Genomic DNA, 15,436 nt, shown 5'->3' on the forward strand with positions numbered 1-15,436 from the left:
TGCAACTTTTGGCCATTTTGAAGCGAAATTGCTCCTTTGGGTGGGTATTGCATTTTTTTGCCATTTTGAGGCGAAATTGTTCCTTTGGGGGGGTATTGTAACTTTTGGCCATATTGAAGCGAAATTGTTTCTTTGGGGGGGTTTTACAATTTTTGGCCATTTTGAGGCGAAATTGTTCCTTTCGGGGGGTATTGCAGCTTTTCGGCATTTTGAGGCGAAATTGTTCCTTTGGGGGGTATTGCAACTTTTGGCCATTTTGAAGCGAAATTGTTCCTTTGGGGGGTATTGCAATTTTTTGCCATTTTGAGGCGAAATTGTTCCTTTGGGGGGGTATTGCAACTTTTGGCCATTTTAAAGCGAAATTGTTCCTTTGGGGGGGTTTACAATTTTTGGCCATTTTGAGGCAAAATTGTTCCTTTTGGGGGGTATTGCAACTTTTCGGCATTTTGAGGCGAAATTGTTCCTTTGGGGGGGTATTGCAACTTTTGGCCATATTGAAGCGAAATTGTTCCTTTGGGGGGGTTTACAATTTTTGGCCATTTTCAGGCGAAATTGTTCCTTTGGGGGGGTATTGCAACTTTTGGCCATTTTGAAGCGAAATTGCTCCTTTGGGGGGGTATTGCAATTTTTTGCCATTTTGAGGCGAAATTGTTCCTTTGGGGGGGTATTGCAACTTTTGGCCATATTGAAGCGAAATTGTTCCTTTCGGGGGGTATTGCAACTTTTCGGCATTTTGAGGCGAAATTGTTCCTTTGGGGGGGTATTGCAACTTTTCGGCATTTTGAGGCGAAATTGTTCCTTTGGGGGGGTATTGCAACTTTTGGCCATTTTGAAGCGAAATTGTTCCTTTGGGGGGTATTGCAACTTTTTGGCATTTTGAGGTGAAATTGTTCCTTTGGGGGGGTATTGCAACTTTTGGCCATTTTGAGGCGAAATTGTTCCTTTGGGGGGGGTATTGCAACTTTTGGCCATTTTGAAGCGAAATTGTTCCTTTCGGGGGGTATTTCAACTTTTCGGCATTTTGAGGCAAAATTGTTCCTTTGGGGGGGTATTGCAACTTTTGGCCATTTTGAAGCGAAATTGTTCCTTTCGGGGGGTATTGCAACTTTTTGGCATTTTGAGGTGAAATTGTTCCTTTGGGGGGGTATTGCAACTTTTGGCCATTTTGAGGCGAAATTGTTCCTTTGGGGGGTATTGCAATTTTTTGCCATTTTGAGGCGAAATTGTTCCTTTGGGGGGGGTATTAGAACTTTTGGCCATTTTGAAGCGAAATTGTTCCTTTGGGGGGTATTGCAACTTTTTGGCATTTTGAGGTGAAATTGTTCCTTTGGGGGGGTATTGCAACTTTTGGCCATTTTGAGGCGAAATTGTTCCTTTGGGGGGGTATTGCAACTTTTGGCCATTTTGAAGCGAAATTGTTCCTTTCGGGGGGTATTGCAACTTTTCGGCATTTTTGAGGCAAAATTGTTCCTTTGGGGGGGTATTGCAATTTTTTGCCATTTTGAGGCGAAATTGTTCCTTTGGGGGGGTATTGCAACTTTTCGGCATTTTGAGGCGAAATTGTTCCTTTGGGGGGTATTGCATTTTTTTTTCCATTTTGAGGCGAAATTGTTCCTTCGGGGGGGTATTGCAACTTTTGGCCATTTTGAAGCGAAATTGTTCCTTTGGGGGGGTATTGCAATTTTTTTCCATTTTGAGGCGAAATTGTTCCTTTGGGGGGGTATTGCAACTTTTGGCCATATTGAAGCGAAATTGTTCCTTTGGGGGGGTTTACAATTTTTGGCCATTTTGAGGCGAAATTGTTCCTTTGGGGGGGTATTGCAACTTTTGGCCATTTTGAAGCGAAATTGTTCCTTTGGGGGGGGGTTTACAATTTTTGGCCATTTTGAGGCAAAATTGTTCCTTTCGGGGGGTATTGCAACTTTTCGGCATTTTGAGGCGAAATTGTTCCTTTGGGGGGGTTTACAATTTTTGGCCATTTTGAGGCGAAATTGTTCCTTTGGGGGGGTATTGCAACTTTTGGCCATTTTGAAGCGAAATTGTTCCTTTGGGGGGGTATTGCAACTTTTCGGCATTTTGAGGCGAAATTGTTCCTTTGGGGGGTATTGCAAATTTTTGCCATTTTGAGGCGAAATTGTTCCTTTGGGGGGGTATTGCAACTTTTATCCATATTGAAGCAAAATTGTTCCTTTGGGGGGGTATTGCAATTTTTTGCCATTTTGAGGCGAAATTGTTCCTTTGGGGGGGTATTGCAACTTTTGGCCATTTTGAAGCAAAATTGTTCCTTTCGGGGGGTATTGCAACTTTTCAGCATTTTGAGGCGAAATTGTTCCTTTGGGGGGGTATTGCAATTTTTTGCCATTTTGAGGCGAAATTGTTCCTTTGGGGGGTATTGCAACTTTTCGGCATTTTGAGGCGAAATTGTTCCTTTCGGGGGTATTGCATTTTTTTTTCCATTTTGAGGCGAAATTGTTCCTTCGGGGGGGTATTGCAACTTTTGGCCATTTTGAAGCGAAAGTGTTCCTTTCGAGGGGTATTTCAACTTTTCGGCATTTTGAAGCGAAATTGTTCCTTTGGGGGGGTATTGCAATTTTTTGCCATTTTGAGGCGAAATTGTTCCTTTGGGGGGGTATTGCAACTTTTGGCCATTTTGAAGCGAAATTGCTCCTTTGGGTGGGTATTGCAATTTTTGGCCATTTTGAGGCGAAATTGTTCCTTTTGGGGGGTATTGCAACTTTTCGGCATTTTGAGGCGAAATTGTTCCTTTGGGGGGGTATTGCAACTTTTGGCCATATTGAAGCGAAATTGTTCCTTTGGGGGGTATTGCAATTTTTTGCCATTTTGAGGCGAAATTGTTCCTTTGGGGGGGTATTGCAACTTTTGGCCATTTTGAAGCGAAATTGTTCCTTTGGGGGGGTTTACAATTTTTGGCCATTTTGAGGCAAAATTGTTCCTTTCGGGGGGTATTGCAACTTTTCGGCATTTTCAGGCGAAATTGTTCCTTTGGGGGGGTATTGCAACTTTTGGCCATTTTGAGGCGAAATTGTTCCTTTGGGGGGGTATTGCAACTTTTGGCCATTTTGAAGCGAAATTGTTCCTTTGCGGGGGTATTGCAATTTTTTGCCATTTTGAGGCGAAATTGTTCCTTTGGGGGGGTATTGCAACTTTTCGGCATTTTGAGGCGAAATTGTTCCTTTGGGGGGTATTGCAAATTTTTGCCATTTTGAGGCGAAATTGTTCCTTTGGGGGGGTATTGCAACTTTTATCCATATTGAAGCGAAATTGTTCCTTTGGGGGGGTATTGCAATTTTTTGCCATTTTGAGGCGAAATTGTTCCTTTGGGGGGGTATTGCAACTTTTGGCCATTTTGAAGCAAAATTGTTCCTTTCGGGGGGTATTGCAACTTTTCAGCATTTTGAGGCGAAATTGTTCCTTTGGGGGGGTATTGCAATTTTTTGCCATTTTGAGGCGAAATTGTTCCTTTGGGGGGTATTGCAACTTTTCGGCATTTTGAGGCGAAATTGTTCCTTTGGGGGGTATTGCATTTTTTTTTCCATTTTGAGGCGAAATTGTTCCTTCGGGGGGGTATTGCAACTTTTGGCCATTTTGAAGCGAAAGTGTTCCTTTCGGGGGGTATTTCAACTTTTCGGCATTTTGAAGCGAAATTGTTCCTTTGGGGGGGTATTGCAATTTTTTGCCATTTTGAGGCGAAATTGTTCCTTTGGGGGGGTATTGCAACTTTTGGCCATTTTGAAGCGAAATTGCTCCTTTGGGTGGGTATTGCAATTTTTTGCCATTTTGAGGCGAAATTGTTCCTTTCGGGGGGTATTGCAACTTTTCGGCATTTTGAGGTGAAATTGTTCCTTTGGGGGGGTATTGCAACTTTTGGCCATTTTGAAGCGAAATTGTTCCTTTGGGGGGTATTGCAATTTTTTGCCATTTTGAGGCGAAATTGTTCCTTTGGGGGGGTATTGCAACTTTTGGCCATTTTGAAGCGAAATTGTTCCTTTGGGGGGGGTTTACAATTTTTGGCCATTTTGAGGCAAAATTGTTCCTTTTGGGGGGTATTGCAACTTTTCGGCATTTTGAGGCGAAATTGTTCCTTTGGGGGGGTATTGCAACTTTTGGCCATATTGAAGCGAAATTGTTCCTTTGGGGGGGTTTACAATTTTTGGCCATTTTGAGGCGAAATTGTTCCTTTGGGGGGGTATTGCAACTTTTGGCCATTTTGAAGCGAAATTGTTCCTTTGGGGGGGTTTACAATTTTTGGCCATTTTGAGGCAAAATTGTTCCTTTCGGGGGGTATTGCAACTTTTCGGCATTTTCAGGCGAAATTGTTCCTTTGGGGGGGTATTGCAACTTTTGGCCATTTTGAGGCGAAATTGTTCCTTTGGGGGGGTATTGCAACTTTTGGCCATTTTGAAGCGAAATTGTTCCTTTGCGGGGGTATTGCAATTTTTTGCCATTTTGAGGCGAAATTGTTCCTTTGGGGGGGTATTGCAACTTTTGGCCATTTTGAAGCGAAATTGTTCCTTTGGGGGGGTATTGCAACTTTTCGGCATTTTGAGGCGAAATTGTTCCTTTGGGGGGTATTGCAAATTTTTGCCATTTTGAGGCGAAATTGTTCCTTTGGGGGGGTATTGCAACTTTTATCCATATTGAAGCGAAATTGTTTCTTTGGGGGGGTATTGCAATTTTTTGCCATTTTGAGGCGAAATTGTTCCTTTGGGGGGGTATTGCAACTTTTATCCATATTGAAGCGAAATTGTTCCTTTGGGGGGGTATTGCAATTTTTTGCCATTTTGAGGCGAAATTGTTCCTTTGGGGGGGTATTGCAACTTTTGGCCATTTTGAAGCAAAATTGTTCCTTTCGGGGGGTATTGCAACTTTTCAGCATTTTGAGGCGATATTGTTCCTTTGGGGGGGTATTGCAATTTTTTGCCATTTTAAGGCGAAATTGTTCCTTTGGGGGGTATTGCAACTTTTCGGCATTTTGAGGCGAAATTGTTCCTTTGGGGGGTATTGCATTTTTTTTTCCATTTTGAGGCGAAATTGTTCCTTCGGGGGGGTATTGCAACTTTTGGCCATTTTGAAGCGAAAGTGTTCCTTTCGGGGGGTATTTCAACTTTTCGGCATTTTGAAGCGAAATTGTTCCTTTGGGGGGGTATTGCAATTTTTTGCCATTTTGAGGCGAAATAGTTCCTTTGGGGGGGTATTGCAACTTTTGGCCATTTTGAAGCGAAATTGTACCTTTGGGTGGGTATTGCAATTTTTTGCCATTTTGAGGCGAAATTGTTCCTTTGGGGGGGTATTGTAACTTTTGGCCATATTGAAGCGAAATTGTTTCTTTGGGGGGGGTTTACAATTTTTGGCCATTTTGTGGCGAAATTGTTCCTTTCGGGGGGTATTGCAACTTTTCGGCATTTTCAGGCGAAATTGTTCCTTTGGGGGGGTATTGCAACTTTTGGCCATTTTGAGGCGAAATTGTTCCTTTGGGGGGGTATTGCAACTTTTGGCCATTTTGAAGCGAAATTGTTCCTTTGCGGGGGTATTGCAATTTTTTGCCATTTTGAGGCGAAATTGTTCCTTTGGGGGGGTATTGCAACTTTTGGCCATTTTGAAGCGAAATTGTTCCTTTGGGGGGGTATTGCAACTTTTCGGCATTTTGAGGCGAAATTGTTCCTTTGGGGGGTATTGCAAATTTTTGCCATTTTGAGGCGAAATTGTTCCTTTGCGGGGGTATTGCAACTTGTATCCATATTGAAGCGAAATTGTTTCTTTGGGGGGGTATTGCAATTTTTTGCCATTTTGAGGCGAAATTGTTCCTTTGGGGGGGTATTGCAACTTTTATCCATATTGAAGCGAAATTGTTCCTTTGGGGGGGTATTGCAATTTTTTGCCATTTTGAGGCGAAATTGTTCCTTTGGGGGGGTATTGCAACTTTTGGCCATTTTGAAGCAAAATTGTTCCTTTCGGGGGGTATTGCAACTTTTCAGCATTTTGAGGCGAAATTGTTCCTTTGGGGGGGTATTGCAATTTTTTGCCATTTTAAGGCGAAATTGTTCCTTTGGGGGGTATTGCAACTTTTCGGCATTTTGAGGCGAAATTGTTCCTTTGGGGGGGTATTGCATTTTTTTTTCCATTTTGAGGCGAAATTGTTCCTTCGGGGGGGTATTGCAACTTTTGGCCATTTTGAAGCGAAAGTGTTCCTTTCGGGGGGTATTTCAACTTTTCGGCATTTTGAAGCGAAATTGTTCCTTTGGGGGGGTATTGCAATTTTTTGCCATTTTGAGGCGAAATTGTTCCTTTGGGGGGGTATTGCAACTTTTGGCCATTTTGAAGCGAAATTGTACCTTTGGGTGGGTATTGCAATTTTTTGCCATTTTGAGGCGAAATTGTTCCTTTGGGGGGGTATTGTAACTTTTGGCCATATTGAAGCGAAATTGTTTCTTTGGGGGGGGTTTACAATTTTTGGCCATTTTGTGGCGAAATTGTTCCTTTCGGGGGGTATTGCAACTTTTCGGCATTTTGAGGCGAAATTGTTCCTTTGGGGGGGTATTGCAACTTTTGGCCATTTTGAGGCGAAATTGTTCCTTTGGGGGGGTATTGCAACTTTTGGCCATTTTGAAGCGAAATTGTTCCTTTGGGGGGGTATTGCAATTTTTTCCCATTTTGAGGCGAAATTGTTCCTTTTGGGGGGTATTGCAACTTTTCGGCATTTTGAGGCGAAATTGTTCCTTTGGGGGGGTATTGCAATTTTTTGCCATTTTGAGGCGAAATTGTTCCTTTGGGGGGTATTGCAACTTTTGGGCATTTTGAGGCGAAATTGTTCCTTTGGGGGGGTATTGCAATTTTTTGCCATTTTGAGGCGAAATTGTTCCTTTGGGGGGGTATTGCAACTTTTGGGCATTTTGAGGCGAAATTGTTCCTTTGGGGGGGTATTGCAATTTTTTGCCATTTTGAGGCGAAATTGTTCCTTTGGGGGGGTATTGCAACTTTTGGCCATTTTGAAGCGAAATTGTTCCTTTCGGGGGGTATTGCAACTTTTCGGCATTTTGAGGCGAAATTGTTCCTTTGGGGGGGTATTGCAACTTTTGGCCATTTTGAAGCGAAATTGTTCCTTTCGGGGGGTATTGCAATTTTTTGCCATTTTGAGGCGAAATTGTTCCTTTGGGGGGGTATTGCAACTTTTATCCATATTGAAGCGAAATTGTTCCTTTGGGGGGGTATTGCAATTTTTTGCCATTTTGAGGCGAAATTGTTCCTTTGGGGGGGTATTGCAACTTTTGGCCATTTTGAAGCGAAATTGTTCCTTTCGGGGGGTATTTCAACTTTTCGGCATTTTGAAGCGAAATTGTTCCTTTGGGGGGTATTGCAATTTTTTGCCATTTTGAGGCGAAATTGTTCCTTTGGGGGGGTATTGCAACTTTTGGCCATTTTGAAGCGAAATTGTACCTTTGGGTGGGTATTGCAATTTTTTGCCATTTTGAGGCGAAATTGTTCCTTTGGGGGGGTATTGTAACTTTTGGCCATATTAAAGCGATATTGTTTCTTTGGGGGGGTTTTACAATTTTTGGCCATTTTGTGGCGAAATTGTTCCTTTCGGGGGGTATTGCAACTTTTCGGCATTTTGAGGCGAAATTGTTCCTTGGGGGGGTATTGCAACTTTTGGCCATTTTGAAGCGAAATTGTTCCTTTGGGGGGTATTGCAATTTTTTGCCATTTTGAGGCGAAATTGTTCCTTTGGGGGGGTATTGCAACTTTTGGCCATTTTGAAGCGAAATTGTTCCTTTGGGGGGGTATTGCAACTTTTCGGCATTTTGAGGCGAAATTGTTCCTTTGGGGGGGTATTGCAACTTTTGGCCATTTTGAAGCGAAATTGTTCCTTTGGGGGGGTATTGCAATTTTTTGCCATTTTGAGGCGAAATTGTTCCTTTGGGGGGGTATTGCAACTTTTGGCCATTTTGAAGCGAAATTGTTCCTTTGGGGGGGTATTGCAATTTTTTGCCATTTTGAGGCGAAATTGTTCCTTTGGGGGGGTATTGCAACTTTTGGCCATTTTGAAGCGAAATTGTTCCTTTCGGGGGGTATTGCAACTTTTCGGCATTTTGAGGCGAAATTGTTCCTTTGGGGGGGTATTGCAACTTTTGGCCATTTTGAAGCGAAATTGTTCCTTTCGGGGGGTATTGCAACTTTTGGGCATTTTGAGGCGAAATTGTTCCTTTGGGGGGGTATTGCAATTTTTTGCCATTTTGAGGCGAAATTGTTCCTTTGGGGGGGTATTGCAACTTTTGGCCATTTTGAAGCGAAATTGTTCCTTTCGGGGGGTATTGCAACTTTTCGGCATTTTGAGGCGAAATTGTTCCTTTGGGGGGGTATTGCAACTTTTGGCCATTTTGAAGCGAAATTGTTCCTTTCGGGGGGTATTGCAATTTTTTGCCATTTTGAGGCGAAATTGTTCCTTTGGGGGGGTATTGCAACTTTTGGCCATTTTGAAGCGAAATTGTTCCTTTCGGGGGGTATTGCAACTTTTCGGCATTTTGAGGCGAAATTGTTCCTTTGGGGGGGTATTGCAACTTTTGGCCATTTTGAAGCGAAATTGTTCCTTTCGGGGGGTATTGCAACTTTTCAGCATTTTGAGGCGAAATTGTTCCTTTGGGGGGGTATTGCAATTTTTTGCCATTTTGAGGCGAAATTGTTCCTTTGGGGGGGTATTGCAATTTTTTTGGCATTTTGAAGCGAAATTGTTCCTTTGGGAGGGTATTGCAATTTTTTGCCATTTTGAGACGAAATTGTTCCTTTGGGGGGGTATTGCGACTTTTGGCCATTTTGAAGCGAAATTGTTCCTTTGGGGGGGTATTGCAATTTTTTGCCATTTTGAGGCGAAATTGTTCCTTTGGGGGGTATTGCAATTTTTTGCCATTTTGAGGCGAAATTGTTCCATTGGGGGGGTTTTACAATTTTTGGCCATTTTGAGGTGAAATTGTTCCTTTCGGGGGGTATTGAAACTTTTCGGCATTTTGAGGCGAAATTGTTCCTTTTGGGGGGGTATTACAATTTTTTGCCATTTTGAGGCGAAATTGTTCCTTTGGGGAGGTATTGCAACTTTTGGCCATTTTGAAGCGAAATTGTTCCTTTGGGGGGTATTGCAATTTTTTGCCATTTTGAGGCGAAATTGTTCCTTTGGGGGGGTTTTACAATTTTTGGCCATTTTGAGGTGAAATTGTTCCTTTCGGGGGGTATTGAAACTTTTCGGCATTTTGAGGCGAAATTGTTCCTTTGGGGGGGTATTACAATTTTTTGCCATTTTGAGGCGAAATTGTTCCTTTGGGGAGGTATTGCAACTTTTGGCCATTTTGAAGCGAAATTGTTCCTTTCGGGGGGTATTGCAATTTTTTGCCATTTTGAGGCGAAATTGTTCCTTTGGGGAGGTATTGCAACTTTTCGGCATTTTGAGGCGAAAATGTTCCTTTGGGGGGGTATTGCAAATTTTTGCCATTTTGAGGCGAAATTGTTCCTTTGGGGGGGTATTGCAACTTTTGGCCATTTTGAAGCGAAATTGTTCCTTTGGGGGGGTATTGCAATTTTTTGCCATTTTGAGGCGAAATTGTTCCTTTGGGGGGGTATTGCAACTTTTGGCCATTTTGAAGCGAAATTGTTCCTTTCGGGGGGTATTGCAACTTTTCAGGATTTTGAGGCGAAATTGTTCCTTGGGGGGGTATTGCAACTTTTGGCCATATTGAAGCGAAATTGTTCCTTTGGGGGGGTATTGCAATTTTTAACCATTTTGAGGCGAAATTGTTCCTTTGGGGGGGTATTGCAACTTTTGGCCATTTTGAAGCGAAATTGTTCCTTTCGGGGGGTATTGCAACTTTTCAGCATTTTGAGGCGAAATTGTTCCTTTGGGGGGGTATTGCAATTTTTTGCCATTTTGAGGCGAAATTGTTCCTTTGGGGGGGTATTGCAACTTTTCGGCATTTTGAGGCGAAATTGTTTCTTTGGGGGTATTGCAATTTTTTTTCCATTTTGAGGCGAAATTGTTCCTTTGGGGGGGGTATTGCAACTTTTGGCAATTTTGAAGCGAAATTGTTCCTTTCGGGGGGTATTGCAACTTTTCGGCATTTTGAAGCGAAATTGTTCCTTTGGGGGGGTATTGCAATTTTTTGCCATTTTGAGGCGAAATTGTTCCTTTGGGGGGGTATTGCAACTTTTGGCCATTTTGAAGCGAAATTGTTCCTTTCGGGGGTATTGCAACTTTTCGGCATTTTGAGGCGAAATTGTTCCTTTGGGGGGTATTGCAATTTTTTTTCCATTTTGAGGCGAAATTGTTCCTTTGGGGGGGTATTTCCACTTTTGGCCATTTTGAAGCGAAATTGTACCTTTGGGAGGGTATTGCAACTTTTCGGCATTTTAAAGCGAAATTGTTCCTTTCGGGGGGTATTGCAACTTTTCGGCATTTTGAGGCGAAATTGTTCCTTTGGAAGGTATTGCAACTTTTGGCCATTTTGTAGCGAAATTGTACCTTTGGGGGGGTATTGCAACTTTTCGGCATTTTGAAGCGAAATTGTTTCTTTGGGGGGGTATTGCAATTTTTTTTTCATTTTGAGGCGAAATTGTTCCTTTGGAGGGGGGGTTTGCAACTTTTGGCCATTTTGAAGCGAAATTGTTCCTTTGGGGGGGTATTGCAATTTTTTCCCATTTTGAGGCGAAATTGTTCCTTTTGGGGGGCATTGCAACTTTTCGGCATTTTGAGGCGAAATTGTTCCTTTGGGGGGTATTGCAATTTTTTGCCATTTTGAGGCGAAATTGTTCCTTTGGGGGGGTATTGACTCTTTTGGCCATTTTGAAGCGAAATTGTTCCTTTCGGGGGGTATTGCATCTTTTCAGCATTTTGAGGCGAAATTGTTCCTTTGGGGGGGTATTGCAATTTTTTGCCATTTTGAGGCGAAATTGTTCCTTTGGGGGGGTATTGCAACTTTTCGGCATTTTGAGGCGAAATTGTTCCTTTGGGCGGTATTGCAATTTTTTGGCATTTTGAAGCGAAATTGTTCCTTTGGGGGGGTATTGCAATTTTTTGCCATTTTGAGGCGAAATTGTTCCTTTGGGGGGGTATTGCAACTTTTGGCCATTTTGAAGCGAAATTGTTCCTTTGGGGGGGTATTGCAATTTTTTGCCATTTTGAGGCGAAATTGTTCCTTTGGGCGGTATTGCAATTTTTTGCCATTTTGAGGCGAAATTGTTCCTTTGGGGGGGTATTGCAATTTTTTTGGCATTTTGAAGCGAAATTGTTCCTTTGGGAGGGTATTGCAATTTTTTGCCATTTTGAGGCGCGAAATTGTTCCTTTGGGGGGGTATTGCGACTTTTGGCCATTTTGAAGCGAAATTGTTCCTTTGGGGGGGTATTGCAATTTTTTGCCATTTTGAGGCGAAATTGTTCCTTTGGGGGGTATTGCAATTTTTTGCCATTTTGAGGCGAAATTGTTCCATTGGGGGGGTTTTACAATTTTTGGCCATTTTGAGGTGAAATTGTTCCTTTCGGGGGGTATTGAAACTTTTCGGCATTTTGAGGCGAAATTGTTCCTTTGGGGGGGTATTGCAACTTTTGGCCATTTTGAAGCGAAATTGTTCCTTTTGGGGGGGTATTACAATTTTTTGCCATTTTGAGGCGAAATTGTTCCTTTGGGGAGGTATTGCAACTTTTGGCCATTTTGAAGCGAAATTGTTCCTTTGGGGGGGTATTGCAACTTTTCAGCATTTTGAGGCGAAATTGTTCCTTTCGGGGGGTATTGCAACTTTTCAGCATTTTGAGGCGAAATTGTTCCTTTGGGGGGGTATTGCAATTTTTTGCCATTTTGAGGCGAAATTGTTCCTTTGGGGGGGTATTGCAACTTTTCGGCATTTTGAGGCGAAATTGTTTCTTTGGGGGTATTGCAATTTTTTTTCCATTTTAAGGCGAAATTGTTCCTTTGGGGGGGTATTGCAACTTTTCGGCATTTTGAGGCGAAATTGTTCCTTTGGGCGGTATTGCAATTTTTTGGCATTTTGAAGCGAAATTGTTCCTTTGGGGGGGTATTGCAATTTTTTGCCATTTTGAGGCGAAATTGTTCCTTTGGGGGGGTATTGCAACTTTTGGCCATTTTGAAGCGAAATTGTTCCTTTGGGGGGGTATTGCAATTTTTTGCCATTTTGAGGCGAAATTGTTCCTTTGGGGGGGTATTGCAATTTTTTGCCATTTTGAGGCGAAATTGTTCCTTTGGGGGGGTATTGCAACTTTTGGGCATTTTGAGGCGAAATTGTTCCTTTGGGGGGGTATTGCAATTTTTTGCCATTTTGAGGCGAAATTGTTCCTTTGGGGGGGTATTGCAACTTTTGGCCATTTTGAACCGAAATTGTTCCTTTGGGGGGTATTGCAATTTTTAACCATTTTGAGGCGACATTGTTCCTTTGGGGGGGTATTGCAATTTTTTGCCATTTTGAGGCGAAATTGTTCCTTTGGGGGGGTATTGCAACTTTTGGCCATATTGAAGCGAAATTGTTCCTTTGCGGGGTATTGCAATTTTTAACCATTTTGAGGCGAAATTGTTCCTTTGGGGGGGTATTGCAACTTTTGGCCATTTTGAAGCGAAATTGTTCCTTTCGGGGGGTATTGCAACTTTTCAGCATTTTGAGGCGAAATTGTTCCTTTGGGGGAGTATTGCAATTTTTTGCCATTTTGAGGCGAAATTGTTCCTTTGGGGGGGTATTGCAACTTTTCGGCATTTTGAGGCGAAATTGTTTCTTTGGGGTATTGCAAGTTTTTTTTCCATTTTGAGGCGAAATTGTTCCTTTGGGGGGGTATTGCAACTTTTGGCAATTTTGAAGCGAAATTGTTCCTTTCGGGGGGTATTGCAACTTTTCGGCATTTTGAAGCGAAATTGTTCCTTTGGGGGGGTATTGCAATTTTTTGCCATTTTGAGGCGAAATTGTTCCTTTGGGGGGGTATTGCAATTTTTTGCCATTTTGAGGCGAAATTGTTCCTTTGGGGGGGTATTGCAACTTTTCGGCATTTTGAAGCGAAATTGTTCCTTTGGGAGAGTATTGCAATTTTTTGCCATTTTGAGGCGAAATTGTTCCTTTGGGGGGTATTGCAACTTTAAGGCATTTTGAGGCGAAATTGTTCCTTTGGGGGGGTATTGCAACTTTTGGCCATTTTGAAGCGAAATTGTTCCTTTGGGGGGGTATTGCAATTTTTTCCCATTTTGAGGCGAAATTGTTCCTTTGGGGGGGTATTGACTCTTTTGGCCATTTTGAAGCGAAATTGTTCCTTTCGGGGGGTATTGCAACTTTTCAGCATTTTGAGGCGAAATTGTTCCTTTGGGGGGGTATTGCAATTTTTTGCCATTTTGAGGCGAAATTGTTCCTTTGGGGGGGTATTGCAACTTTTCGGCATTTTGAGGCGAAATTGTTCCTTTGGGCGGTATTGCAGTTTTTTGGCATTTTGAAGCGAAATTGTTCCTTTGGGGGGGTATTGCAATTTTTTGCCATTTTGAGGCGAAATTGTTCCTTTGGAGGGGTATTGCAACTTTTGGCCATTTTGAAGCGAAATTGTTCCTTTGGGGAGGTATTGCAACTTTTGGCCTTTTTGAAGCGAAATTGTTCCTTTGGGGGGGTATTGCAATTTTTTGCCATTTTGAGGCGAAATTGTTCCTTTGGGGGGTATTGCAACTTTTCGGCATTTTGAGGCGAAATTGTTCCTTTGGGGGGGTATTGCAATTTTTTGCCATTTTGAGGCGAAATTGTTCCTTTGGGGGGGTATTGCAACTTTTGGCCATTTTGAAGCGAAATTGTTCCTTTCGGGGGGTATTGCAACTTTTCGGCATTTTGAGGCGAAAATGTTCCTTTGGGGGGGTATTTCCACTTTTGGCCATTTTGAAGCGAAATTGTACCTTTGGGAGGGTATTGCAACTTTTCGGCATTTTAAAGCGAAATTGTTCCTTTCGGGGGGTATTGCAACTTTTGGCCATTTTGTAGCGAAATTGTACCTTTGGGGGGGTATTGCAATTTTTTTTTCATTTTGAGGCGAAATTGTACCTTTGGGGGGGGGGGTTTGCAACTTTTGGCCATTTTGAAGCGAAATTGTTCCTTTGGGGGGGTAAAGCAACTTTAAGGCATTTTGAGGCGAAATTGTTCCTTTGGGGGGGTATTGCAACTTTTGGCCATTTTGAAGCGAAATTGTTCCTTTGGGGGGGTATTGCAATTTTTTCCCATTTTGAGGCGAAATTGTTCCTTTTGGGGGGTATTGCAACTTTTCGGCATTTTGAGGCGAAATTGTTCCTTTGGGGGGGTATTGCAATTTTTTGCCATTTTGAGGCGAAATTGTTCCTTTGGGGGGTATTGCAACTTTTGGCCATTTTGAAGCGAAATTGTTCCTTTGGGGGGGTATTGCAATTTTTTGCCATTTTGAGGCGAAATTGTTCCTTTGGGGGGGTATTGCAACTTTTGGCCATTTTGAAGCGAAATTGTTCCTTTGGGGGGGTATTTCCACTTTTGGCCATTTTGAAGCGAAATTGTACCTTTGGGAGGGTATTGCAACTTTTCGGCATTTTAAAGCGAAATTGTTCCTTTCGGGGGGTATTGCAACTTTTCGGCATTTTTAGGCGAAATTGTTCCTTTGGGGGGTATTGCAATTTTTTTTCCATTTTGAGGCGAAATTGTTCCTTTGGGGGGGTATTTCCACTTTTGGCCATTTTGAAGCGAAATTGTTCCTTTGGGGGGGTATTGCAACTTTTCGGCATTTTGAAGCGAAATTGTTCCTTTGGGAGAGTATTGCAATTTTTTGCTATTTTGAGGCGAAATTGTTCCTTTGGGGGGTATTGCAACTTTAAGGCATTTTGAGGCGAAATTGTTCCTTTGGGGGGGTATTGCAACTTTTGGCCATTTTGAAGCGAAATTGTTCCTTTGGGGGGGTATTGCAATTTTTTCCCATAATGAGGCGAAATTGTTCCTTTTGGGGGGTATTGCAACTTTTCGGCATTTTGAGGCGAAATTGTTCCTTTGGGGGGGTATTGCAATTTTTTGCCATTTTGAGGCGAAATTGTTCCTTTGGGGGGGTATTGCAACTTTTCGGCATTTTGAGGCGAAATTGTTCCTTTGGGCGGTATTGCAGTTTTTTGGCATTTTGAAGCGAAATTGTTCCTTTGGGGGGGTATTGCAATTTTTTGCCATTTTGAGGCGAAATTGTTCCTTTGGGGGGGTATTGCAACTTTTGGCCATTTTGAAGCGAAATTGTTCCTTTGGGGGGGTATTGCAATTTTTTGCCATTTTGAGGCAAAATTGTTCCTTCCGGGGGTGTTGTAACTTTTCGGCATTTTGAGGCGAAATTGTTCCTTTGGGGAGGTATTGCAACTTTTGGCCTTTTTGAAGCGAAATTGTTCCTTTGGGGGGGGTATTGCAATTT

Source organism: Anomaloglossus baeobatrachus, unplaced genomic scaffold, assembly GCF_048569485.1.
Source record: "Anomaloglossus baeobatrachus isolate aAnoBae1 unplaced genomic scaffold, aAnoBae1.hap1 Scaffold_43, whole genome shotgun sequence".
NCBI lineage: Eukaryota > Metazoa > Chordata > Amphibia > Anura > Aromobatidae > Anomaloglossus > Anomaloglossus baeobatrachus.